Source organism: Ursus americanus, chromosome 7 (assembly GCF_024610735.1).
Source record: "Ursus americanus isolate L20-20 chromosome 7, mUrsAme1.1.p, whole genome shotgun sequence".
Taxonomy (NCBI): domain Eukaryota; kingdom Metazoa; phylum Chordata; class Mammalia; order Carnivora; family Ursidae; genus Ursus; species Ursus americanus.
Window position 1 is genome coordinate 64,466,367 of NC_142133.1, and position 15,883 is coordinate 64,482,249.

Below are 15,883 nucleotides of genomic sequence, written 5' to 3' on the forward strand. Positions count from 1 at the left end.
ACATGACAGAGCCCTTGACAGGCTCCGCGGCCTGTGCGTGTCCTCATGTGCCCGAGGTTTATATCTGTGCTCCCAGAGCACAGGCAGCCCACAGGGCAGCCCAGAAAGAGGCCTGTTCCAGGCCGGATGTGCTACGTGAACTCCAGTCGGGGCTGTGAGAGGTAACTCTCCCTCCATTGTGTTTGCCACAACGAGAACCACAACGAAGAGAAGAGTGAATACCAACCGTCCGCCCGGGGCAGAACCGCCCTGCTCTATTTGCCACGTTTCCACCAACACTGCATTTTCACTGCTTGCGTGAAGGTGGCTAGACATGTCACATGGAGAGGGATTTACATTTGTTTTCCATCCCTGTGATCCCTGGTATCAAGATATGAGGTCCAGTAAGTTGAAAGCGTCTGTTTCCTTGTGCCAGATGTGCCCTTGCAATCAGTCACTGAGTCTAGGCCTTTCTGTTAAGAGGAGATCTCCAGGGAAAATTCTGCTCCAATCTTGGGCCTCGCTGACGGAGGAGAGGTGAGCAGCTGTGGGCCTAGAGATGAAACTAGGGGGGAATGACCTAGCAATTTTTAGAGGGAAACACCCTCAAGGGGGTGGCTGGCCTTCATTCTCCTTCTCATGGCTCCAGATCACCTCAACTTAGAGCCTCGGGCCATGTGGGTCCACTTGGGAGCCCTCTGGCCAGCTCCATCAGCCCACCCCGTCCAACCCAAGTTGCACTCTGCTCGGAGTACACTGTGTCGGGTGGAGACGGACTCTGCCTCTCCCTTCATCTTTCTTTCTGGCTGCGGTCAAAAATCCTCTTGCTCTGCCCTCCGATTCACTTCCCTTTTCCCTTGCGAAGGCCCAGCAGTGTCAGTGTTTCACTCTTCTCACAACATTAACGTCTAAACATGGCACCTGGCTAACCACCAGGCCGGGGTGACTGCCTTACGCGCCTTTCCTAGACCTCTGCTCCTAGCTCTGCGTGATCTACGCAAGGACTGTAGGTTGACAGAAGGGATGCCTTGATCATCTAAGTCATAGGTGATTATTTTCCAGATGTGCATTTTTTGTGACCTGCCTCAAGTCCAAGAAAATGCTCTTTCTTTCCCAGGGGTGTATAAGCTCTTCACATCTCTAAAGCCCCCCAGATAGCTAGCCATTGACTTACCCTATACAACACAAAAGGCCACGTTTAACACAATTATTTTGAGAGTGGCCAGTTGGGGCCGTTAAGGAAACTAATTATAAAACTTACCCTGGTCCACCTACTGAGTTGGCTGGAACAAGAACCAGGGCTCAGAGCTTCACATTCAGATGAAGGTCACTGAGAAAGCAGAGCAGCTACGGGCTGAGAAGGCATGGGGTAAGAGCAAGGATTTCACCAGGGGAAAATGCCATCAGCTGGTCAAAAACCACAACTCTGACACCTTTTCTTTGGGGCATCCCACTCTATCCGTCCAAACACGCACAAGAACAAAAATGTACGTAAGTAAAGATATTTGGTACCCGTCCTGACTCTCTACAGCACTGTGACTGAAAATGCAATTTATTCTCATGGATTGAGTGGTTGCCCCACAGTTTAATTTTATCTGAAGGAAAAAAAGAGCTGACATCTAGCAGCTAAATAAGTCTTTGTCACTAGAGGCCTGTGACACAAATCTCAATGATATTTGATGGGAACATGTATAGCTTTTCTTCATTTGTGGCTATAATTGCTGCTGGAGAAGCCCCAACATGTAAAGGTTGATGTTTCTGAAAGTGCTGAAAGATGCTGGAACCAAACCATGCAATGACAGCTATCAAAATGTCACCGATGCAGTGTCATACTCAGTCAAGATGCTTAAAAATCACGTGTTTGACTAACGCTGTTCAAGCCGTGGAAGGAAGAGGATTACCTGGCTGCGTGGTGGGGAAAACGAGCCGAGGAACGTGCGTCACAGCCCCCCGGGAGGAGCCCGGCCCCGGGTAGGCCGGCCCAGGCTGAGCTCCCTTTCCCCCCGTGCTTCCTGCGTGGAGCTGAGTCCGCCAGCTGCGACTCATGGTGCCGCACTAGGTGTAACTCACGAGTCCTCACAACTGTCCTCGGGGGACAAAACGGACACACAGAGAGCTTAAGGAACTTGTCCAGTATTGCCCAGCTAGTAAGGATCGCAGGCAGGATTCAAACCCAGTTTTGGCAGCCTCTGGAGTCCACACTTTAACCATGACGTAAGCTGCGGTTTCTCACAGGTGCCCTTCTGCAGAAAGTGAGGGGACTCCAAGGGCCCTTTATGCGTGAGTCATGCACTCGGAGCCCAAAAATGGTACTTTCTTCATCTGGGCCTGAACACCTATTAGAGGGAGCAAGAAAACAGGCAAAAGTATGACGTTTCACATTTCTAAATAATTTCTACTTAAACAACTGCAACTCCTAGGCACTTGACCGTTAAGTTCAAAAGGCTTTGGTGGGGCCGGTACTCATTTTAGGAATTAGTAATTGGCCCGAAGAAATGGCTGCAGTGGCTAAAATTTAAATTTATGCTAACTAAGGGTACAGGAAACAGTATAATCTAGGGAACTATGTCTGAAATGGAAAGCAAAGAAAGGATGTCCACATGTTTGGTCCTGGTTCTAGCAGAGTCTATCTCTGGCTTCAAATGAAATAAAGGTCTCATCCCTCAGTTTACCCCAGTACCTCACTCAACAGATGACTGGTTAAATTAGCTGCAGCTGTGCCGGCTTGACATTGAGTAACTGCTGTGCAAGATTCTCTGACCGCAAAAGAACAAACTGGAGGGGGACAAGTGCCAAAAAGGACACGCCCACTCGTGTTCCCTTTTATACTCTGAAGGCAGGGCTCAGCCCCGCTCACGGGGTTTCAGGATAGGGTCCTGGGCAGGTCTGGCATAGAGCTCTGGCTAACCCCTGCTTGAAAAGTAGGAGTGTCTGCGTTCTAAGCAGCTCCAGAATAAAAGGAAGAAGGCCCTTTGAAACACTTTGGGAGGCTGGGCCAAACCAGAGACTCCCTGAGAATGAGGAAAATAAATGGCTTAGCCTTATCTAATGTACATCTAATTTCTCTCCAACTCCCGGCCCAACTCTGGTCCGCATCCCCATGCCCAAGCTCTGGAGTCACGGCACTACGAACCTGCTCAGGCCCTGATAGGCTCGCTGGCTTCCTCCAGCACCAACCTAGATCCCGGGAGCACCACCCCCCAGCACCCGAGGAGTCACACAGAAGCCCTGGGGAATCAGGCGATTTAAAACAAGAATGTGCCAACCAGTGTCCCTCCCCAAAAAAGGACAATGGTTGGACATGTGCTCTCTGCCCCACAATGGCATTTTTCAAATGCTTTATAAGCCACTTCAAAAGGAAACTGCCTACCCATAATTCCCTGACGATGTCTCGCTGGTTGAAACAATTCCTCGGTTATGAGCCTTTCCTCTAATGGGAATCTGTTGAAAAGCTGGCTCTTCACAGATGGAAAACTTGGGATCATCAGGATTATAAACCACCATTAACAAATTCAAAGAGAACCACACTAATACTTTTAACGTTGTAGTAATCTCCAAAAACTTGACTAAGTAACATTACATTTAAAGAAAAAAAAAACCATGGATGGTAGAAATCTTTCATGTGCCCAATTTGGACACGCTTAGACCACAAGTCTCTCCACTTTCCAGACTCCCCGACTCACCACTGTCACTTTCTAACACCCACCAAATCACAGCCTTTGCTCACTTGCCCACACTGTTGCATTAGGAGGTCCCACCTACCTACTTTTCTTTTATAAAGAAAGCAATTTATGGTGCCCCTTTCTATGTTCACTTAATTCAGTTCTCTGGATAAATGTGCTTGTAACATTTGCGTGTGCTAGATGCTAGTGCTTGTGCCCCAAAAAGCCATCAAATATTTAGAAAGTGCCTTGCAGGGGCTCGACTTTTTATTAGGAATAATGGAAGGAAAGACAAAAGAGCACATTTGCGTGACTGTGTGTGGGTGGTAATCACGCGTAGGTGCATGGGTGTGGGCTCCCTTAAATCACTGCGTCTGCAGCCCAGCACGGAGGCTGAGGGAGCAGGGAAATGCTCTCAACATCACGTGTGGAGAGAACCGTGAACAGCCGGCTTGGGGGGCGGGGGCGCGGAGGGACCCGGACGGGCACCCACTACAGCCTAAATACACCGTCAGCTCTGCACAGGATCCAGCCACAAAGAACATACTAAAAACCAATGCTTTTCTGTTTTGTCTCTCTGGATGATATGAAATCCTTCTGGATCATCACCTTTTACCTAACTAAATTCCAGCCCCTGATTGAGCGGCAGCCAGCAACGCTCACGAGTAAGCATCCACATTGCTCCACTCACCACGCTAGGCACACTCTTGCCTCTGGGCCTTGTTCTGCCTGGAATGCCTGTCCTCTCCTTCACCTCCTGGAAAAATCTCATTCTTCTTTCGATACCCCTTCTGTGAGCCCTTGGACCCTCGGTAGACAGAATTCATAGCGCTCTCGGGTGGCCCCTCTGGTTCTGTGTGCAGAGCTCCGGCACAGAAGTCATCCCTGGCCCAGCTAGTAACTTCTCTGCTTGTCTCTACCAGTAGACTGCATTCTTCTTGAGGGCTGGCTGTCCTCACCCTTATTCCACGGCTCCCTACCTCCACCCCAGCAGTGTTAGGAGAGTGCCAGCCTGTGACAGGCACTCCAACGATGTTGGCTGAATGAATAAAGAACTCTACTTGGCATTTTCTTCATCACAAACTCCTGCCATGCTTTGCCACAGATCAGTTCCCTTGGAATACAGTAATTTCAGATCAAATGCTTTCTCCTCCAGCCATTCAAATGAAAAGAGAATCTTCTTGAGGATTCCAAAGCTCCACAAATTGCTTTCCATACCTGTGTAATTTCCAGGCATGAACTAAAGCAGAACTAAGGCTGCCAGACAGCTTAAGGCACAGGTGATAACTTGAAACAGAGAAAGCAATGACAAAGGTAGTAACAGGGAATGAACAAAAATGTCCTGTTCTGCCAACTTTATTATTTTTTTTCCTATTTTAAAAAACCTCCCACAATCTCTGGGTAAAAATTCAAAGCGTAGTCATGCAATAATAGCAGTAATGCCGGCGCAGGGTGCGTGGGGCCAGTCAGGCCAGGAGGGGAGGTAGGAGTCTCCAGACATGCTACCCTGCCCTTCTCTAATGTTGAAAGAGTAAGATTTCGGCTTCCAAGTAATGGAGGCCGAGAACCAAAAGGTCCGAGAAATGGGGAATACAAATACAAAGTGAAGACTGCCGGTCCTGAGAGAGGACGACTCCTGGAAGCTCTTACGGGGGTCAGAGGAGCAACACAGAGATCCAGAATGGTGACGGGGGTCCCTTCCCAGAAACCACCTTTGCTCCGGATGGCGTTAGGGCCGCTGTGAGCCGTAAAGTGGGAGCCACCTTGTCAGGAGAACAGTGTGTATACCAGCATTTTTGAACTTTCCTGCTACGGTGAGCATTCCCACAAGCAGTCACTCTGTTTTTCCTTTGGATTTCTGTCTTTTCTCCCCAACTGAGCTTCTTCATTTAGAGCTTATTTGTGTAGTTTTACTGTCCTACTGATTTAAAGCTGACGCAAGTATTGTGTCGTTTCAGTTTTGAATTTGGGGATCATTAGGTGAGGGTGAATGTTCCATATTCATTAGTTGTCTTATTTCTGCTTTGGGAAACGAAATGGCATTATTCTTTATCCTTTTACAACAGGATAAAGTGTTCTTCCGATCAATTCTTACAGGGAAAAAAAATGTCAGCTTTTGTTACATTTGTGATAGATATCTTTCTGGTTTGTTTGTTAACTGTTTTCACGGTATTTTTGACACAGACGAAAAGCTCAGTTTGAATGGTGGGTAAATTGCTCATGATTGTGTCATCAGTAGGAGGTATATGAGTCTAGAACCCGGGCCTGTCTGGTGCCACAGCCCACCTCCTTAAATAATCTGCTTAACGGAATTAATGGATTTGGGCACAAACTCTACCGATGGTGTGGAGCCACCGCTGAAGAAGTCAGTTAGCATACTGTATTTTTGGTTTTTCCTGCTTTGTATGGCCGTCTTTTTGCTGCTTTCAAAGCACATCTATCCACAGCAGCCTGCCTACCTTCTAACCTGTTGTCCCATATATGCTATGGGTATAAAAATAGCCTAACCAAGTTTCCAGGTCAGTATAAAACAAAACAGCTGAGTGCATTTTTAAAATAGGTTTTGCGGCTCCTCAGCCTCCTTTTCTCTGACTGCCAGGATCAAAGCTCTTTTCCAGGGGGCTGCTGGGAGTCTCACCTTTGGATAAGTGGGGTTTTTCCAAGGAACTGGGAATATGACCTTCCCCTAGCAGGCACTTGATAAATGTTTGCTGAAGATGATGAAATACTTTTTTCTTTAGTTTTCTAAATCGCCCTGGAGAAACTTTTCCAGTCAAGATTAGAGAAATGGAAATTTTCCTTACACAGGGAAATAAATGGGATGTTATTTTTACAAGGAAAAGTCTTACAGTTTTCTTTAAGTTAAAGAGCTATTTTCATTCTCACAGAAGTCTAAAAATTTAGACAGATATGTTTGTTTTCTAAAGAGAAATACATAGTTCACTTTAAAGAAAAGTTGGCTGTAAAACAGATTTCTATCACTTGAATTGATTGGAGTGAATCACATTTTCCCATTAAGATCCTCTTAAAAATTTATAATATAGAATCAAATTTGGCCTACTACTCAAAGATGTCCCCAGACTGACTTAAACTCGTTTAAGGAAAAGACCTATTTTTTTTTCAATTAAAGTAATAAGAAAATGCATTCCAAATAAGCCACAAAATTAAAATTCCAAATAAGTCTTAAAATTCCATACATCTGCTGCACTAGGAGCAGACCTAAAGTAAGATAAGCCTTTCATATTGCATGGTCCTTGAAGCTAATCCTCTAACCCTTTCCCTCTTAAGATAAATGCTTCTTTCTAAAAGTTTTCTAAAATCAATTATTTTGTAAGCTGACTCCTGATAGCTTATTTATAATCCTGGGGAAGACTTCTCAGTAACTATTAATAACTTAATATTCAATAGACAGCCTATAAAAACTATAGTACCCAAATATTCAAAACTTGCTTATTCTGTGTCTAATACCTGCCAGGTTTTGCACTCAGTTTTGCACTTAGCAGCGGATATAGAAATAGAAATCATATATGGTCTCAAGAATCCCCTAATTAGTGGCAGAGATAATATCATTAAAAAAAATAATTCAATGAAATAAGAACCATCATGGAGCATGAAGAGCCACGTAGGAGTACTAAAGAGGGCATTCTTCACTCTGTTTGGTAAAAGGGTGCCAAGAAAGATTTTGAAGAAGAGGGGACATTTGAGCCGAGTCTTAGAGTAATAGGAATTAACTAGAAAGTCAAGATTACAGGCAGAGAAAACAGGAAATAACTTTCCTCATACTCTCTCTTAACTCTGGATACATATGCTCAGAGAAATATATCTGTACTTGCCCCCAAACTAAATTTGTAAGTATCAGAAAAGAAAGAGCTAATAGTAAGTAGCACCATTTCATAAATCTAATCAAGTTACTCTAATTTTCTTCTCAGACAGAGGGGGTAAAAACAGTAAAGGGAATATTTTGCCTACCATACGGGTGCCTCATGTTGTGCATTACCCATATATTCAGCAATTCGTTTCACTCCTCCTCCCCCTACTATCCAACAGGAAGCCTACTGGAAGAGCAACTGAGCTGCCTATGGCTGACAGCCCCATCTGGTGGCTAGTATGGGGAACTACATGGTCAGTGTTTCCATCACCACTTTTCTTCCCCAGAGAAATGAATGAATATGCTACGTTCCCTACTGTTTCTACCTTTCTCTCTATAGCTCAGTATCTCCAGCACCTGGTCCTTAGTACACTAATACTTGTTTTCTAGATTCCCAGTATTATTTATAGAACTGAGCTGTTTTGAGTAAGAAATCACAAGGCTTTGCATGGCCCCTTCCACCTCTCCCAAGCATTTTCACATGTCCTGAGTACCTTTAGCTCAGTCATGTGACCACGAAGAGGAAGAACAGTACTGCATAAACCCCAGGCTTCTCATCAGTCTGCATTAAAATACAGTGTACTCTACAAGGAGATGATCCCTCTCTATCCATCAAATGTTTGATGAATAAATGATTAAATTTCCTATCCTTTTCTCTTCAAATTCTTCATCCGTTATCTTAGAAACTGTTCTTCATTTTATTTGTAAGACAAATAAATCACCCATAAGAGCAGTATGGTTATGCATACACTTGTGCCTGAGCAGATGGAGGCCACTAAAGATTGTGATAATAAAGAATTCTAAGTTTCTACAGCTGTTGGAGTGCTTAAAAAAACAAACTCAAATATTCCAGAAGCCTCCCAGTACTTTCTCTTTTTTCTTTATCTTTCAATTAAGTCTGCCTTTTTCCAACGTGTTGGTCTTTAGCATTTTTAAAAACTTACTCAATTTTATTTTTCTGGGATATTTAATTGCTAAGTTGCAACGGGATTCATTCACAAAAGCAAAAGAAAGAGAAAAGAGGAAGCATACAGAAAAAAGCAAATGGAGGCAAAATGAAAAGGCAGCAATAGCAAAGAAATACCATAGGATCAAAAGCTGAGGTTATAAAAAGAATATAAAAGAAAAAGAAAGAAAAACGAGAAGACAAAATGGTGATAACTAAACAGGGTCTCTGAAAGACCTGCACTGAGTCTCAACTTTAAACTGTGTTCATTTAATATATATTCCAGCTCAGTTGAGAGAAGATCCACAAGTGAACACACAAATGTACGAACTCTGGAAGCAGGGCAGAAAAGTGGTTGCCAGGGGCTGGAAGGTGGGGGAAAGAGGGAGAGGTCAGTAAAAGGGCACAAACTTATGTTCTAAAATGAACAAGGTATGAGGATCTAATGAAAAACATGGTGACCATAGTTGTTAACACCACAGTGAATAACTGAAATTTGCTAAGAGAGTAGAACTTAAATGTTCCTCTCTCTCATACCCAAACTCTGGGCCGTTTCGGGGTGTCCTTTACTTCATCTTTTTCCAGTCTCAATTATCTTGCCCTGTAAGACAAAGGGGTCTGAGGATAAGATCTTTAATGTCCCTTCTAAAAGGTTGTTTGTTTGTTTAACATTCTCTGACTCTATAAATGATTAAAAAATAAAGAGGGTCGGGGAAAAAAGGGTGGATAAAGGGGCCAGAAAGAATATGGGACTTATAAAATGCACAGAAAAGCTAATAAGGAAAATGAGGGTGTTTTCTAGCTAAACACCTCTTGTTATTAATGGCATTAATTAAAGTAACCAAAAATGGGTTCTTTTCACCCAGGATATATCCTGGAATGCCAAAATAGCTACCACCCCACCACCACCACCACCTCACCTCCCACTAAAATCATAAATGCTTCCTTTGAAATATTCCCATTTCTGCAAGTTGGACATGCCATTATCCAAGAGAAGCGTCCAAGCAGAACTCCTGTATTCAGCTGTAGGCTGTATACTGTTTAATATGGCACTTTAAGGCCTTCAGCTTAAAGGCACTTGAGAAATACAAAGTGTCATTACTTTAATTACTATTATTATAAGGCTCCAGTGCTTAGATTAGCTATAGTCTAATGTCTAAGGTACCAAGTGGTCCTCTATGACCCAGGCAAGTGATCTTCAAGCACCATGTGCAGGGGCCATTGCTCCTGGACGCCTCCAAAGCACCACACACAGTAGATCTGCGAGAGTCCAGCTGCCTTGAACTTTGACAACAGTGTTGGAACCCAGTATTCTCTGCAGCTCTGCTGAATACCAGGGAGAGCAGGACCCTACTCCTTCCTAAGACTATTCTTCACAGAATTCAAATCAAAGAGAGGTTGTACAAAAACCAAAACTCAATCGTGTATGTCCTGGAGAAATTTAGGTAATAAATCCCAAATAAGTGAGTGCTGAGCCAACTTCAAGGCAGAAGTTCTCAAACTCTGTGTGCGTACAACCACCTATAAAGTTTATAAAAATGCGGGTTTCTCAGCCATCAAGATTCTGATTCAGTAGGTCTGGGGTGCGTTCAAGGAATCCACACGATTAACAAGTTCCAAGACTGGTGAGGGTGGTCAGCTGACCACACTGTTGAGAAGCACTGCTTTGGGTTCCAGAAAGCCACCTAATATAAGAACAAAATTCTGATTCGACACATTCAACGTAGATTTAGAGGTCTCAAAGATGACAACACAAAGTGGAACGTATCAATTACTTTTCAACACAGTTTCAATGAAACAGCAACCTAAGTGTCTTTAAGATCTGGACTGCTCATTCTGAAGTCTTGAATAAAAAGAAGCTGAATTGAGGAACTGTTCCAACAACGCAGTATCAATCCACATGTAAATGAACAGAAGAAAGCAGAAGGAAAGACTTTGAGGCAGCAAAGGTGTTGTTACACACTTTGTAGTTTCAAAACCACGAACTAGCAGCTCAGGGAACAGGTGTGACAATGGACCAATGTAATGCGCATTAAAAGAAAAACTACGAGAGAAAAAAAAAAGCCATTTGTGAATAAGCCTCTGTAAGGAGGAGCACCCAAGAAACAGGATCCAAAATCCTAATGTGTCTTTACATTCTTAAATGCTAAAGTCATGGGGGAGAAAAAAAACAACTCCCAGTGAAATGTTATGAGGTGTTAATGTTTCAAAGTGTTACCCACTAAGAATAACATACAAAACTGCTCAAGTGATTCCTGGAAGCTTTTATTACAAAGACAAGTAGAGGTAGAAGAGACGTGGCTGAATGAAGCAAAGAATGGCTTTGCAGAACAACAGAACTACCTGTACACCCCACCCCCCTACTAAATTACAGACTGAACTGTCGGCAAAGATCGCATATAAACTTTACGTTTAACTCCTGGTGTAGCCACCGGCCAAATCAACTGGATCTGTAATTAGAGCTCACTAACTAGTAGCTGGTGACTGGCCTTTAAGACTCAGCTCAAATCACACCTCTTCTGTGAAGCCTTCCCTTCCTTACCCTAGCAAGAGAAATCTGATTAGTAGTGATTACCATATTGGTTTTTGGTATCTGGTATCATACTATTTGCACAAAGCAACACACCGCTGTTTCTGTCGGTGCATGAACACGACCGCAGAGTGGGGGAGCAGCTTCATTCATCCTGGGTTCTCTGCAATTGTTGCTTCTCTCCAATCGTTGCCCCGCCCCTACTCTGCCTCCCCAACCACTCACCTCAGACACCTTCACTCCTCCTTACCACCCAGCTCCTGCAACTTCCCTGCCTCTGGTCCAAAACAAAAAGGTCCAGGCTAGACATGGGGAAGGGGAAAGATCCCCTAAAGCTGAGGGAGCTCTTCCCTGGGCAGAGAGAAGTGGAAGCTGGTATCAAGGCCAATGGCTGGAGCTGAGAAGCTGCCAGTGTACAGCGGGGTTCCTGATAGCTCCTCCACTCAGAAGCATTCAAAACATGACAACAAAGTTCCAAAGCCCGACTTGGCAGTTCCAGGATGCCAGGGCAGAGGGGCTGGGGTCAAACCCCCGGGGTCCGTGGATCTTCATTCTAAACTGTTTAAAGCAAGAGTTTAAACCCTTATGGGGAGGAGGGGAATTGCTAAATCTAAGTGTGGGTCTTCCGAGCACACGGAGCAGTGATGCTGTGTGTGGTACGTTACAGCCAAAATGCCTCGGGACGCGTACCTACTCGGAAAGCTCTTATATATTCTAGCATGAGAGATTCACCTGGATTTCTTCTTCTAAAATCATTTCTTTTTAAAATAAAAACAGCACCCGGAAGGATCCGGTTTATCACTTACTCACAGTGCCGTGTAAATAATCTGGTCATCACACCACACACACCGCACACTCTCTGCTGAGGTGTTCAGTGCTCATGAAAACTGAGGACAATCTGTGTGTGAAAACCACTGATATCTAAAACGCTCTGATGTCCAAGACATAGGACCTGGAAGCTCTTCTCCCCAAGAAAAGACCTGAACTGAATATTCCACTTAGGGAAACCCAGAGGTAGATTAAGTAGCAAAGGTTTAAAATTGTAGTTTATTAAGGAAGGGACCAACCTGTATCACAGTATTTTGAACTATCTTGCTCTAAATCACAGTTTTTTCTATATTTGTTATATAAATATAAGCCTAGTCATTAGTTTTACCTCACAATTTAGGAATTATTGTAGAAAAGAATTATTGTAGAAAAGAATTAATGGAAAAGTCTGCCATTGCCTCAAAAGCAGCCGCCCCGCCTGGAGGATGCAGGCATAAAGAAGGTGTCACAGGTCATCTGGAATCGGCCAAAATGCTGCAGACACAGTGTCCAAGAGAAATTTCAAAACCTACGTATGTTTATTCTAGAACCTACGAAGTAAAACCATAAATCACAGGTTCCCTTATATACCCTCAGCACTATTCACCAATCATTTAATAATCAATAACTGTCTTACAAATCTGATTACAACACTACCTTCTGAGGTAGCCCTTTCAAAAACTGTAACTGGCGAGGGCGTCGCGTCGACGGAAGTTTGCCATCATCATTCTCACGGTCTTGTTTTCTAAGGACTCTTTTCCTACTAACATGACAAGGAATCTTCCATGGATGACGCTAAAGCTACAGATGCGGGGAGGGACATCTGCTCAGTTCCCATGTTTTACAGGTGACGGAACTGGAACCCAGAGAGGTGACGTGACCTGCTGACATAAGGTCACACAGCTAGAGTTAGAGGCAGAACGCAGGGCCGGAACACAGACCCCTGACTTCCGGCTGCTCGTCCTTCCGGGCTCTCACCACCTCTCCGGGTGACTTTCTGGCTGCTCAGCATGGGTGAGGTCTACGAAGGGGCTCCCTCAACGGCCCCTAAAACACTGAAAGAATGCTCTCAGTTTACCTCAGTTCAACTGAGTTACCAGGTCACACTTACATCAGAGCGTTTGTCAACAGATCCGTGATGTTTAGACCAAAGAGAAAGGAGTGAGTTCGCTCCTTTCTGGTGGCAGTCAGGAAAAAGAAATGACTGTAACTCCAGCTTCTCCCTCCCCGCCCTGTGTCCAAGGTGGGCTTCTGTTCGTTACTATAAGGCCCAGAAATGGTGCTCTTTGCCCAAGAGAAGATGCGTGGTCCAGCAGCTCTGATGCAAGCCTTGGGATCAGAGAAGGCCAGGTTTTAATATTCCCTCTTCTTTTTACTTGCAGTGTAAGTGACTCAGCTCGTCTGGACTATTGTTTCTTCACCTGCAAAATGTAAAACGCTACCGACTTCATAGGGTTTTTGCAAGGATAAAATGAGATCATAAATTTAAAGCACTTCGTGCAGTGTCTAGTTCACATGAGCTCCTCAAAGAAATTCGTTTCCTTCTCCCCTTTTCTGTTACTGTTAAGATTTTAGATAAGCAGCAGCACCTAGGTGGCTGAGTTGGCTAAATGTCTGACTCTTGATTTTGGCTCAGGTCATGATCTCGGGGTTGTGAGATCAAGCCCCAAGTCGGGCTTCGCGTTGGGCATGGAGCCTGCTTAAGATTCTCTCTCCCTCTCCTTCTCTCTTAAGAAAAAAAAAAATGATTTTAGACAAGCGATTTAATTAGTTAACTTCCCCTATATAATGGGAGATAATACATGCTTCTGAGGAAAAGACACTATATAAAACAAAATATGATTATTAAGCACCCAGGTGAATACCTGAAGGCATTAATTCACTTTATAAAATATGCAAAGGTACCAATTCACTAATAAATATGCTACAGCAAGAGCTTGTCCTAAGGTGCCAATTTGCTGAAGTAAGAGGTACACTAGGGCCAAAGTGCCAAGAACACTGACCAGACAGCCAGAGCGGGGAGCTTCGTTCTCTGCTAGAGATGTTTCTTTCACACCGAGGGGGAAAAAAGACTCTGAAGAGAGCTACCAGCAAGGACTACGCAGAGCTAAAGGAGGCAGCCAGGGTGCGGGTGTCATGGAAGGGGCACGGGGCGAGGGCCCCCGGAGGCCTGTGTTCCAGCTGCTAACCCGTCGGGAGGGCTGCCAGAGCTGGGCAGGTCCTTTAAGGTACCTGAGTGTTGACTTTAACCCTGGAAAACAGGAATGACATTACCAGCCCTACCTAGCTTGCAAAGGGAAGAGTGGCGAGCGTACTTCTAATGTAGGCAACGCGATAGCAGCGTCAAGTTAAATGATTGCTACTAACCAGCACACAAAGATGGGCAAGAAAAGATGCAAATAAGGATACCCCGGAAGGTTGATGACCAGACAGGAGATGGCAGCCGGCACCCTGAGCAGGAGGCCCCAAGTGAAGATTCCAAAGAAGTCACACCGAAGGGCTGAGTACCACGTACCCAGTGCCTGGCAGGCCGACGGCAACCCACCACGCCAGGGGCCGGGGCAGGTGAGAAAGTCTCGATAAACACCGAGGTTACACTCAGCTTAATTTGAACAAAGACAATAAAAACACGGCAGCAATAATGCCGCTACCATTCCTGTGTTAAGAACAGTACAATGGGCCTACTGTTCTCTCAATTCCTATCTTTACTGTAATAAGTGACATATAACAGGGAAATGCTTTGCAATTAATACTCAAGGACCTATATCATAGGGTAATAAGCTATTGTGGAAAGGCCTCCTGCCCAGTTTAAGTTGGTTGGCCTTCCCTGGGTGACCACAGGGTCCACACAGGCGACTCACGGAGACAATCGTGTATTGCCAAGGCACTTGAAAACGTAAGGAAGAAAGGATAGTACGTCATCCACTCTGTGCTCACTCTGCTCCGGTTCTCGGGCTCTGGGATGTGGGGCGGGTTTCACAAGCCATGAGGGAAAGCTGCTCAGCACTGCTCAGATTAACAAGCTGGAACCGAGTGACAGCTCAGGTGTTGTTTGCTCTGTACTCATACTTTGTAGAAAGAAGATATGCCGGGGTTCTGGGGACCCCTGGGTAGATGGACTTCTTTTGGGTGAACCAAGCTTGCCCTAACTGGCATGGCTGGATCACGGCTGGCTCCCTGCCATCCCCCAACAAGGCAAGTGATACAACCGCAGCCTCCTTAGAGAAAGAAAAAGGGTTGGGTTCTGTCCCTCCAAAGGTGAGGATATATGAGGCAGGCACTATGGCTTGAAGGACTCCTTCAGTACATCTAGTTTCCTTGGTAACCTAACTATGTACTGAATGGTTTCCATGGCAAAAACATGTCCCAGAGTCTAAATAATCAACATACACATACCGTTTGAAATGTAACCTATTAGTGGGGGCTGCCCACCCTTGAAAAAATTTATTAAGCTTAGAGAACAGCCCTGAAAACCTGACTGGTGCCAAAGCAGGTGTCTCTGTGCAGCCAGATTCCAAGGGCACTCTATCCGGGGAGGGCCAGGGGAGCCAAACCTACCGTGTGCCAGCTCAAGCCACATGACACTTCTTGCAGTAAACTACACTCTGAGGGATGAGACCCTGATCTGAAACCAAGAGGTCAGACAACTACAGAGTAAGAGTGAAGTACTTCTGGGATTCCTAGAAATCTCTTCGAAGAACAGGAGTAAGATTCTCACATAAACATATAGTAAGAAGTTCGGTTTGTAATCTGGCACTCAAAGGAAAAAGGGCAATTATTTTCTTTCTCAACTGGGGTGAAAGCGCCCCCTCAGGGGGCATATGGAAATGTATGGGGACATGTTAATGGCCCCCATTAGTGAGGGGTCATTCATGCAGCAGTTAGGGACCAAGGATGCTAAGTGTCCTGCACTGCACAGGACAGCACTACACAACAAAAGGAGTATAACATCCATGTTGGAGAAAGGGTCATATCACCAAAAGGATTTCCTAAAGGGAAAATGATCAGTTTTTAATGCATTGCCACTTGTCCTTTCTTCTTTAAAAACAAAAGATAAAAAGGGAGGGGTAAACAAAAGCCAAGCTTTGTAA

General features: G+C 44.7%; 1 protein-coding gene across 2 annotated transcripts in view; it reads right to left on the minus strand.

Annotated features, from left to right (window-relative positions):
- The window catches only part of BABAM2 (BRISC and BRCA1 A complex member 2), a 408,693-nt gene that overhangs the window by 145,573 nt on the left and 247,237 nt on the right, over nucleotides 1-15,883 (minus strand). The window lies entirely within an intron of this gene.